The sequence below is a fragment of the Cryptomeria japonica genome, chromosome 5 (genome assembly GCF_030272615.1).
Source record: "Cryptomeria japonica chromosome 5, Sugi_1.0, whole genome shotgun sequence".
Lineage (NCBI taxonomy): Eukaryota > Viridiplantae > Streptophyta > Pinopsida > Cupressales > Cupressaceae > Cryptomeria > Cryptomeria japonica.
The window spans coordinates 785498375-785512220 of record NC_081409.1 but is presented as its reverse complement, the minus strand read 5'-3'; positions in this window follow the sequence as shown (position 1 = coordinate 785512220).

The window sequence follows — 13846 nt, the reverse complement described above, 5'->3', positions numbered from 1 at the left end:
CGCAAGGGGGTAATTCATTTAACCATTCCATTCCTCCTTGTAGTGCTCCTCTTTTCCAATCATCTCCTATGACTAACTATCATAGTGTCCCACCACCTTACTCTCAATCAATACCTTCTTTCAATAACATAATACCTCCATCACAATCTAACACGTCTAATATGAACTCTTCGATTGAAGTGACCATTAACAATCTTGCACAAACTGTCTCTTCTTTACAGCAACAAATTGCTTTGATGAATCAATCTAAGTTTAGTGTGCCCACATTTGATGTTGCGAGCCCACTTTCTCTTGACATTGTTCGAGCTATCCCTCCTAAACATGTTGAAATCCCACATTTGGAGCTTTATAATGGTAAAGGTGATCCTCTAACACATGTTAAGACTTTTCAAACAATATGTACCGATTTTGCTTATGACCAAAGGTTGCTTGCAAAACTGTTTACTAGGACATTAAGAGATAAAGCCCTACAATGGTATTGCTCATTGCCTTCTTATTCTATTACTTCTTTCAAACAACTTGCAAATGATTTTATTCAACAATTTTGAAACAATATAAGTCCTAAAGTTACTTTGATTGATTTAATGCATTGTAAACAAGGTGTTAAAGAAAAAGTGACTGATTTCATTGGTAGATATAAGCATTTGTATGCTCAAATTTCTTTTCCAGTGCCTGACAATGATATTCAAAGAATCTTTATTTCTAATTTACAAAAAGATATTCGAGACAAACTTTTATTTTCTGAGTTTACTTCTTTCCAACAGTTGTGTGCAACTCTTCACAATTATCAACTGACTGTGAGTCAAATGGAACAAGCAAATCCTATGGCTCCGAGTGATAAGGGTGATAGTAGTCAACAACCATTTGGGAAGTTTAAACTGAATAGAGAGTCTGTTAAATTCAATGGAAACATCATCAACAACAATGTGAATGCAGCATCAGGTGTGCCTCCTATTTCTAAGTTTTTCAAGAAAGAAAGAAAGTTTACTCCTTTGAATGAATCATTGCATAGTATTATGAATAAGTTATTGGAACAAAATGTGCTTACTCTCCCTCCTATAAAGCAAATAGATCCTACAAAGATTAATTCACCCTATTTTGATAACAAATCTTTTTGTCAATTTCATCATCAACCCGGGCATGATACTGAAAAATGTTTTGCTTTAAAGGGTAAAATTCAAGATTTGATTGATAATAATACTATCTCTGTTTCAGGAGTGAATGATAAAGGCAATATATCTGTAGCTCCTCCTAACCAAAATCTTAAGATTTTTACTGATCCATTACCTTCTCATACCTCTAATGTGATTGAGACTAATGATTCCTCTTTCTCATCTGATGGTCTTGTGTCTATGACTCCAAATGTGATTAACTTTGTAGAGCAGCAAGAAAACCCTAAAGAACCTTCCATCACATTTGATTCTAGTGAAACTATCAGAGCACCTGATGGTCCTTTATACATAGTTGCAAAAGTCAAAAATACACCTTGCCATGGAGTGCTTATTGATCCTTCTTGCATGGTTAATGTTATTACTGAAGAATTTCTCTTTACTTTGCAATTGAATCAAGTGATCTATGACAAAACAAATGTGGTTGTGAAATTATTTGATGCATTTTCTTCTCCTAGAATTGGTTCTATTACATTACCTATTGAGGTCCATAACAAATCCCTTGATGTGAGCTTTTCTATTATTCCATCTTCTGAACAATTTCGTGTGAAGCTAGGCTATCCTTGGCTATCCTCCATGAAAGCTATTGCTTCTCCTATTCATAAATGTTTGAAATTTCCCCATAATGGTGAAGTTGTTATTTTCAATCATAGTCTCTTTAAACCAGCTGAAAGAACTTCTAGCGTTCCTATTGATTATTTTTGGCCTAAACAATTCCAATCTCTTCCACCGCGAAGTGATCATCTTTTCAAATCTTATCAAAAGTGGAAAACAGATATGATCCTATCTCTAAGTGAACCTAGAACACCCAAACTTGATATTCCTATAGTTCTTGAGAAGGAAGTTCTTCCTTTGAAAGATAAAACTAATGTCTTTCCTCAAGAAGATTCCCAACCCATTCCTATGGATGTGACTATGTCTATGTCTGATAAACTTCCCAAAAGACCTATACCTCCTCGTCATGATGGACTTGGTCTCCTTCCTAAACCAAATATTCCTCCTTTATATGGAGCAGTTCCTCCTCCTTCCTCTTATGGAGAGAAGAGACCTTCCTCTTCTCCTATTATCCAGCCTAAGAGACCACAACCTAAACACCCAAGTGATAAGGATGAGAACATTTCTCCTCCTCAATCTTCTCCACTTCCTACTAAGACTAGACAAAATCATTCTGCGCGTGAACGCCGACGAAAGTGTCATCTTAGAGCTCAGGTAGCTGCTTCTCAAACTTTGCAATCTCCAAAAACACCTTCAACAGGCATTATTCCATTTTCTCCAAAATCCCCTAAACATAAGATGCATGATGGTCTTGATCCTGTGCGAGTTAAAGATCCTATTTTTATAAATCTTGATGATGATATAGATGAAAATGTTATTCATGATAAAAATGTTACTTCTCTTGCTTCTGATAGTGAATATGAATATGTTGATGTTGATAACCATTTATCTAACGAATTTTCAAAAGCACTTATCCTAGCTCCTAGACAAGAACAGTGCGGCTTGGAACATGAACATAGCCCTTGTTTGGATCTCATGATAGCTCCATCTGCTGTGTTGAATGTTCCTCCTCTAGCATATTTCTTGCCTTCCCGAAACATTGATCAGCAAGATCGGGGGGTAGATGACGTGCTAGACTAGTTTCATTAGCATAGCAGACTCTCTCCTCCTCTCTTTTGTTACTTCTTCTATGTGTTATTCTCATTCTTCTATTTGTTGTCCTTAGTGTTTTCTACTTGAGGACGATGCAAAGCATTGAGATCTCTTTTGGTCCCTCTCATGTTGACTCAAAAGACACATGTGTTCCCTTCTTCTAGGTGACCCTCCTTGATTGGGGAATGAAGAAAAATTATGCATACATACATATGATATACATGAATTATCATATAGCATACTGACCTCGAGGAAAGCGAAGTCACCTCATGCTTTGTGTTTTGTGTCTATTATCCTTGGGTTTATCTCACACTTGGGGGCTAAATCTTTGTGATAATGTGCTCCTTTCCCTTCTCATTTCTTATGTGTATCACTACCTTAAAGCAATCACCCTCGTTGAGGCATGTGCGATCACTTTAATGTAGGGGGGCATACACCCCGTCTATCCCTTCAGGATACTTGAAAATTTCTTGGCGAACTTAGCTTTGCCTTGAAAATTTTTGGTATTTTTCTTACATGACTCATAGTGAGGGAACCTTACTACTGACAGTCATGGTTCTCCCTCATGATCTTCCCTTTTACTTTGTCAATCAAAGTCGTAAGATCCTTAGTCCACTGGGGGCTTGGTGTATCTTGCCTCCTTGACGTGGTGAAAGTCTTTCAGTGTTGTTTCCTTGTACTTTACCAGAAGTATGAGCATACGCTTATACTCTCGTTAAAGTGGGGGCTAAATGTAGCATCCTAAAATTGCGACACTTGCAATTTCGACTGCATTTGGGTCTTCACGATGGTGATGCAACACTGAACCTGAATGGAGACCTCGAAACTTGTTCATGACATCAAAAACTGCATTTTTCAGCACCCTGGCCTGATCCTCCTTGCACCCTACTGTCCCTGGAGGTGGGACCATGGCGCCCAGTGCCTTGGTCCCTAGCCCTATTTTGGGCCTGGTTTGTTTTGGGGCTTCAGGTCTTTATGTTTGCAATTCGGAAAATAACCTTCCTAGGTTGGCCTAAGGTCGGAAAAATCAGTCTTTTAACCCTAATTGACAAGTATATAAACTACATTTGCTCTCCCATTTTAAAAAAAGATGGAAAAAAGGCAGAAGTGATATTCAAACATTCAAGCATTCAAGCATTCAAGCATTCCTTTAAGCAATTGATCATCCTAAGTCTCCATTCAAGGCTAAGTGTTGCATTCAAGACAAGGATTCAACCATTGAAGAGGAGATCACATACAACATACAACATACAACATACAACAACAATTACACCTTCACATGTAAGAATACAAACATTCTTACAACAAGGTTGCAGGTACGTGGCTGTAATTGAAGATTTGGAATCTTTGTGTAGAGACGAACAGATCCCCCTTCATTTCGCGGATTTTTCGAAGGATCGTGTGCACGGCGGGCGCCATCGTCCCGTCAACTTTCACTCAAATTTGTAGGACAGCGCCATCTTGACATTTTACTGCTAATTCCAGGTTTGCAGCTTCATCCTATATTCCTATCTCTGTTTATAAGTGAATCTTTCTCACTTTTCATGCGTTCCTAGCTTAATCCTTCTATCTACATTCTTTACAAAAGAGGGTAGCCTTGCTGTCTTAACCCTTGAAACTCATTCAGAATCCAATCTTTCATTGTGTGGGATTCGATCTTGTGGATTTCGACCCCTCCTTTGAATGTAAAGTCTCCCCTAAGTGAAAACCGTCAACCCTAGTGACCCCCTTTCTCTCTCCTTGGAGTGGTGTGGGGAACAACTTAGGGTTCGCTCGCGATTTTCCGCTTTACAATATTATTTCATTTAATTATGTTTTTTGGATTCATCTAATTATGTTGTCCTAGGGTTTTTTAAGTGGTCTTAAGGGGATTGATTCTTTTATATTTTTACACATGCATGAATTCATTTTGTTCATCTATGTACATTCATTTCATTTATATTTATACATATATTGTTTCATTTAATTATGTTGTTTGGATTCATCTAATTATGTTGTCCTAAAGTGTTTTAAGTGGTCTTAAGGGGATTTAATGGGATATTTAAGGGGACTGATGCTTTTATATTTTTACACATGCATGGATTCATTTTATTCATCTATGTACATTCATTTCATTTATATTTATACATATATTTCATTTAATTATGTTGTTTGGATTCATGTAATTATGTTGTCCTAAGGTGTTTTAAGTAGTCTTAAGGTGATTTAAGGGGATAATTAAGGGGATTGATTCTTTTATATTTTTACACATGCATGGATTCATTTTATTCATCTATGTACATTCATTTCATTTATATTTACACATATATTATTTTATTTAATTATGTTATTTGGATTCATCTAATTATGTTGTCCTAAGGTGTTTTAAGTGGTCTTAAGGGGATTTAAGGGGATATTAAAGTTTTCAAGTAAGTTCATTAAACTTGTACATAAATACTTAACTAAAATGAACAACTAAATCAAATTTTAGCGACTAATTTTGTTTAACAATGAAGAAAGTTAAAATAGACATAAACACTTAACTTTCACATACACGTGTACAAAATTAACTAGAACACTTAACTAAATTCAAATGACTTAAAGATTTTATCATTTAAACTCTTAACTTTCAAAAATGTAATCTATCTATATATAAACATGCAAAGTAGCATGAAATGTAGATCTATCTAACACATACACATATATGTATATGAAGTGTACATCTATCTAACACACACACACACACACACATGAAATATGGAAAATAAATATCTAGTATGTACATATGCATATGAAATGTGTACAATACACATGTATGCAATGTCTAGTACACTTGTACAAATATATATGAAATGTCTATAAAATGTGTGCACATGCATATATATATAAATAATGGTTCACTTGGGGCCCTGTCCTGAAGCATGTCCTGATCCATGCACCTGCAATAGAGTATGCACGCATAAAATCATACATTAAACATTTAATTTGAATGTACCAAAGTAAAAAAAATTATGTAACATATATTATGAGCATTTGTATGTAGAAAAAAATACCTATGAAGAGTCTCTAACATCACCACCATGTGCATGCAGGATTCTAGGACATCTATGTGATGAGGAGCTCAACCTACGTGATAGTGGTGCATCCTGCAATGTTGAAAGTTTGTTAGATATACATGTGTACACATATATTCATAACTTGCAAACTAACCCTTTAAAAATAGAAATTAAATATTTAAGATTCAATTAATTTAAAGTTATAATGTATGTACTTGTGTCTCATGATGAACAAGGTCGATGGCAATGTGCAAATCCTCAAACATTGCCCCCTATGCCTGCAATATAAATTACACATGAACTTGAACATGTACATTATTTCAACAAATTCATTATTATTTAAATCTAATCTACTTTAACATGTACATGTACATGAGGTTGTCTAGATAAACATACCTCGGGGTCTCTAACACCTCCATTGCGCACATGCTGGACTCTAGAACGTTTGCAGAATGAATGGCTCATCTTGGGCAAAGCTCGCTCATCCTAGAAAATGCACATTTTTTTTGATATATATATATATATATATATATATGTAATTTAAATCGCTCAAGAAATTATTTAATCAACACTTAGATATCCATTTAAATAGAACTTAAAAACAAAAAAGTAATAATTTAAACTTTATATATACCTGTATCTCCTGATGAACAACTAGGTCAGTGGCAACATCCAAATCTCCATACATCGACCCTAACGTGATACCCTATATAGTTCAAAAAATATAATCCAATATATATATATAATTAATTTAATCTATGCAGTTAATGTGTACAATTAAGAAGCTATATAAAATATTGAAATTATAATTAATAAATTATATATTATATAATCCATACCTCTCCTACAACGTGTAAGGCTCGTCCAATCTTGCCGATGTTAGAATCATGCAAAGAGCCCAGTGCAACATGATCCCCATGGTAGTGAACATCCCCAAAAATCCAGTATCAGGTACTGGGGCTCGATCAACTGATGTATAAATAGGAGGAGGAGGAGGAGTACCTTGACCAACTAATGTATGTTGGGGTGAGGCAGTAGGATGTACAGTAGCAGTAGGCTAAGAATCTGTATGCTCACAACCACGACTAGATGCACCCGATCTACCAAGTTCACTACTAACAAATGATGGGGCATCCTATAGTGGGATCCCATTATCCATAGCAATGACCTGATATGCATCCAAGAGATAACTAGATAAGCATGCGCTCATCTGTTGTAAAGGATCTATTTCATGCATGTGTGCAGCATCCATCAGTGATGGTATGTCTACTCGAACATATGGATCATCACACGTTGATGCATCATGAATGCTAGTATAAGAGTGCAACAAATATCTACCCACCTGATCTGATGTCATCTCATCCACCTATGTGGCTATAGTAGCAATACTAGAAAATATGGATTGTTGAGTGTCATCTGGCACACTATCTACAGCATGTGCTAGGTCCTCTCTCTTGGGAAGAACCACAAGGTTTGGACCAATCAATGCACATTTATTAATGGGCAGGGGTACACCTAGTTGTCTAAACTTATCTAAAAATATGCCCTTCCCTTGCCCAACATGTTTCAAAAAATTGGTGTAATCAACATCATCCAACAAATGAAACTCTGTAAACAATTGTTTGTAGAAATAATGGGGCAACTCATCCTTTTGGGGCCACCTATGATGAGTGGCTAACCATCTAGGATAGATAAATGGTGCTACTAGTACATCCATGCACCTGGTAGGCATATATCCTTTCACCCTACCAAAGGCCTGATAATGAGGAAACATGGTTTTCACATCAGCTGTGGAAACCATATCTTTCACCGTGTCCCAATTCATAGTACCACGTACACTGCGTGAAAGGGATCTATAGAATTCCTTTGCATTGACCTCGTCATATGGATTATAATTGTCGATGAGGTCAATCATATGAACTAGCAATGTCTAATAGTCTCACCCCTTTGTTTATTTGTGTGATCACACATGTTTCCCAAAGTGATATTTAAATGATCTAAGGCACATTGGAGTGCATCAATAGTCTAATTGTAGAGTTGTTGTCTCTCCTATGGAGTTTTTGTAGACCTATGTGACGTTTGCTCACTTCCATGAGGATGAACACTAGGCTCAGAAGTACTCATGTTATGTGATCCAGGCTCATAAGACATGATTTTCAATGGATAATGTAGATCTAGATATATATATATATATATATATATCTGGACATGTGCATGTATGTAGTACACAATAAACAATAATTAAAAATGTATGTACATGTACACTTAAATCATTTTAAACATATTTAAAAACATGTAAATTAAAGAAATTAGATATATACATTGATTAATACTAAGAGGGGGGGTGAATTAGTATGCCAAAAAATACTGTAAGTAGACTTTTAAATAGTTTAGTAGATAATCGGTCCAGCAGATTCACTAATAAACTGGTGAGGATAAATGCAAACCAAATAGAAAACAAAGCATTCACCCACAAGAGCACAATCACCATAACACAAGATATTTGACGTGGAAACCCAAATGGGAAAAACCATGGTGAGCAGAAACTCACAAGTAACTATCTGCAGAATAGTAACGAGACCGATTAAGGTTATACAATGTTCTTCACTAGAATAGATCCTATTAGGAATCTAGATCTCTGTTAGGAGATAAGTCCTGTTAAAGACTACTGATTAGAGGATTTAAGGTCCATAGTTGTGAACTACCTTTTTAGAGGATTTACAAAGGCTTTGTTGAGCTTACCTGGTTAAGGGCTTTAGACTTGTCAAAGATGTGAGTAATCAACAAGTGAATGATCTAGATGCTAGCACAGTGTGCTTAATTAGATCCTTGATAGCTTCTTGTTCATGCATTTCTACATTACTTTAGTTTTGAATATCTCCACACTCTATCTCTTCACATAGACCTAATCTTCTCTTCAATGATCGCACATAACCTTTTCTATTCTATCTCTCACACATGCAAACACCAGACATGATATCCTTATAAAGGAATCTAATTTCATGTCAGTCCAATAGAATTAGACTACAAGTTCCTAGGTACAGTGCATCTAGACACATTTGGTAACATGACACAAACACACCACCAAAGTGTCGGTGGATGATAACTCATCACACATTACAGTAATATCGGTTGGTAACTCATCATATATATATACCAGTTAATACAATATACCGATTAGCGGTTGTCAAAAATGAAGACTAGAAGATCGTTGTCTTTCGATCAAAAGTTAACTACCACTTGGGTCCTTCATACCACTTGAGATCTTTGAACCACTTGGGATCTTCAATCAATCTATGACCGGTAAACCATCTTCTACAAAATACCGATAGTCTAAAGACTATACATTCAATAATACACAATACCAGTTGGAACAATTACTGGTTGAGTATAAATCATACATTAAGAAAGTGTGTGTCCATTAATGACAATCAAAACATCATCAAAATGCCAACAATCTCCCCCTTTGGCATTGATGGAAACACTTAGGAAAATTTTGACATCTAAGTGTTTTTACAACAATAACAAAAAAGATGCTACACTCAAAATTACTCCCCCTAAGCATATATACTCCTACCTTTGCAAAAAGTACAAGTAAGTGCATGGAATGGTAACATTCACCAAAATTTTAATGTACACTACTCCCCCTTTGCCAACAATGACAAAGTAATGCATATACAATAAAATAGAGTAGATGTTCATGACAATAAGGAATGAAATTTCTCAAAAATTGATTTAAAGTTTTGCACAAAATTTTTCATGTCCAATGTCCATGACTCAAGTAATGAGGTAGCAACCTCACTTTTAGTCTTCATCTGGAATGCCAGTTCTTCCATTGCATCGATGGTACTCATCTCTTGAGTTACCGTGATAGCTTCCAAGTTGAGAAAACATCTCTAAAGAACCTACAGTTTTGGCAATAGGAGCAGTTGAAGCTCCTGCAAATCTTGAGTCTAATTACTTATCTCTAAGTCCATATTGGCAATCTAATACTGAAAATGATGAATAGTTTGTCCATAGGAAGTGATTAAATCATAGGGCATCTTGAAGTTGCTGATATATTCCTATATCTCCGATTGGAGTTGAGCTTTTTGTTTGAGCACATCTTCACAAAACATATGGGGTTGGTAGATTTTACTCAAAATTTACCCTCACCCATAGCAACACTAATATCATTTTGTTGCTTTATTAGTTGTGTCCTGCATTCATTCATTTGCTTGACTAAGGCAATATTGAGTGCCTTTTCATGGTTCTTTCTTGTAGTTGCTTGAGTAACATCTTCCAAGCATTGTACTCGATCCTCTACTATGATATAAAGAATTTTGAGCTTGGATAGAGAGGAGTCGGTACAGGGGAGGTTAGTACCAAGAATTAGACTAGTAAGGGTGTCAACTACAATTTGTATGATATCATGTTCTTTCTTCTTCCGTAATTCTTCTAGTCTCTCCTATGCAAGTTTGATGCCTTGAAATAGCTCAGACTCATCTGCTGATTGAGTCAGACATGCAAGAGTTAGATCAATAGGACTGGTGGAATCAATCTACTTGGTTTGATCACTGGTTGCCTTAGGATTCTGCCCTCCTTCTTTGGTCATGATCTCTTCTTGTTTTCTCTTCTCTGCTTCCTTCTCCTCTTCCACTATTTTCTTTCCTTCTTCTTTCTTCTTCTCTGAATCTTTCTTTTTCTCCTCTTCTTGTTTCTTCTCCATTTCTTCTTTCTTCTTATCCTCTTCCTTCTTTTTCTTCTCTTCATCCTTCCTTTCTTCTTCCTTCCTCTTGTCTTCTTCTTTCTTCTTCTCTTCTTCTCTTCTCTTATCTTCTTCTCTCTTCTTCTCTTCTTCTTTTCTTTTATCTTCTTCTCACTTTTTCTTTTCCTCTTGTTTCCCTTTCTCATCTTTTTCTTTGTCAGGAGTGATATCCTCATTATCTAATGCATCAACATCAATAGGGTCAATTTTTTCTATCACTCTTTGACCTTGACTGTCAAATACCTCATCCAGTTTGCCTGAGGATAGGTCAAGTTCTTGATTAGCCTTCCTAGTGGCTTTAGATACTTGGTGTATTTCAATAGCAGCTTTAACATGTATGTGTGTATCCTTTTCTACTTCAGAATTTTTACCTTCTAGTAACCTGAGTCACCTCGTTCTCATAAAGAAGATGCCTTTGTTCTTATCCATAATTTTAAATAACTTAGAATTTGAAGCATCAGGAAAGAACTGTGCAAAAGTTTTCTCCTTCATCTCTTGTTCTCTTTCAATGGAAATTCACCATTTATTATCCAAATAATTATACAAAGAATTTGGAGTAACAGATTTAATCTTAGAAGGTGACCGGTCATTAGTACATAAATATTTAATGACCTCCTGTTCTACCACCTGTTTCTCACTATCATTAAAGTCATAAAAATGTTCCTTTAAATCATCAAGCAATTTCCTCCTAATATTCTTTATTTTCCTCTGACAATGTGTCATTGGTTTATAAGAGGTAATATCTATATTTACCGGTGTAGAAGTTGTTGGTGCATTACTGGTAGACTTCATCTTTTTGCTTGATTTCCTTGACTTCTTTATTTCAACCTTCAGTTCAGTGTCCTCTAACTCCGGTGAGTGATTCCTAGATTTTTGCTTCCTCTCAAATACTTTTGCCAGAATAATCTCAGGTTTCTTTTTGGTTGGTGACTGCTTGGTCACTTTCGGACTGGTAGATACCGATGGCACTGCTTTGCCCTTTTTCTATTTTGGTTCCTCAATCAGTGTGACCCTCTCCAAGTAGGTACCAGTTCTTTTCTTCTTTGCATCCAGTGGTGAGGCAAGTAGGGTAGAGGCATACCCGATCAATATGTCATTCACCACTCCATACCCCATAGGGCCAACTACTTCATTTCTAATTTCCACAATTTCCATTATGCAGTCATTTGTCCTTATTGTGAACCATATGTCATCTTCATACTTCGTCACTCTATCACAAGATATCCTCATTCTCTTGTTCATCTTTCATTTGAACTCATCAAAATACTTATCTATAACCTTGGGATATGCAGTTCCCACTGCTTGTAGACTCTCCTTAATCTGTCTAGAAACTGGTAGGTTAGTAGACCATTGAACATCACTGACTCCAGGGAAATAACTGTGAAAATAGAAGAATAGACCGACCAGAAGTTGGCCAAACTTGAACCTCAGTGATTTGTCCTATTTGATGGATTTCAGATTCACCAACAATTATTTTTGTAAGCAGGTACATAGGTCATATTTAGTATCTTCCTTGATCATCCTATAAGTAGCATTCATCACAGCAGCATGGATAGAATTCATTCTGTTGACATAAAATATCCTGTAACCAATCACCATACAATCATATTTTACCAGATCATCAAAAATGGTGTAGATGGTCATTACCCCTTGGTCACTCAAAAAACTGATGAGCTCTGTCATTTTCATTTTGGTGACCTTCCATAGAACTGGTACTTCTCCAACATTGCAGAATCTGGTGACAACATGAATCGCTTCCGATGTGATGTCATGGGTCCGCTCAAGATAGATCTTATCACCATGCACTCTATTGAGGATAATGCAAATATTTTCTTCTATAAATTCTTCCATAAAGTATATTGCATTGTGTAGTTTCATCTTCTCACGGATGGTATACTTTGGTTTGATCTTCTTCTCATCTCCATAGAACAGACTTAGTTGGGAGTGAATTACTAGGGATCCTAGGTCTTCCAACTTACAGTCTATATACCCTGAAATATCTCCCTCAACAATAACTCCGGTAGGAATTTGAGATAGGGCATTGTATCTCATTTTCTTTTGAAGAAACTCGGGTGTATCTACAGGTGCACTAGAATTAGAATGTGATGCAAAAGACATAACCAAATTATAAGAAAGAATTTCAGAAAATACCTTCACAATCTAAAATTTAGGTTTTCCAATATCGCACATAGTACACCACTTCAGTTGCTAGTTCACTGCTTAGTGTTCTTCATTGATTGCTTGAAGATGATTACAAGATTTCACACACGATTTCTCCAATTGCTAAACAAATTTCTTTGTTTTGTCTGCTCTTGAAGATTCTTCTTTCAAAAATAGATAAGTGAAAATGATGATGAAAACCCCTTTTAAACAAACTCTCACCGACCATAATAAATGCATCACTGCTAGGGTACAAACCCTAATTTTTCCTTTTAGCACTTTAGTTCATTTGCCGACTAATAGGTAACATATACCAGTAAAGATCTTTACCAATATAAACTGGGAGTTCAAAATATTTCACTGATATGTTCCCCCTAAGCTTTTCTAAAGCTCAGTTTGTTGGTTTAGAGACTTCCACACTACGTGTAGAAACAGGTTCATCCTGTGATTCTTCTTCTGATTTCTTTTTTGAAGTTTTACTCATATCTGCTTGAATGGTTTCAACATAAATCTTCCCTTCTAGAGTGATCGGTATATCACCCGATAGGTTCTTTCTCATTCTGCAAGTTCTGCAAGTGTGTCCCCATTTGTTGCAATGATAGCATACCATTCCAGGTGTTCTCCATGGTCCGTTATTCATAATTCCATTCTTCCTTCTGCATGTTGCAGCAGTGTGACCACTTCCATGACAAATCAAACAAGTTGCTTTCCAACTAGTTTTTGCTTGATAACCAACTGACTGATCGCCATAGGTATTGTACCGATTGGGATTCTGGTTCACAGGAAGTTCCAAAATAACTCCTTGAGTCCTTGGAGGATATCTCCCAGTTTTGTATAAAACCAACCTACATTCAAATGCTCTATGCCCAAACTTGTTGTATACATAATAGTTTTAGTTGAATCTATTGAATCTAGGCATATTGTTTTGAAAATAAGGAAAATTGTTGTAGGCCTTGCTTCTACACACATTGGCAGTATGTCCTTCTTTGAGACAATTAAAGCAAATAGGTTTGAATTTTTTCTTACCTTTATGCTTGGATGTTGGTTGCTTCTTTGATGCTTCAACTTTTGTTCCAGAGGTCTCAGCT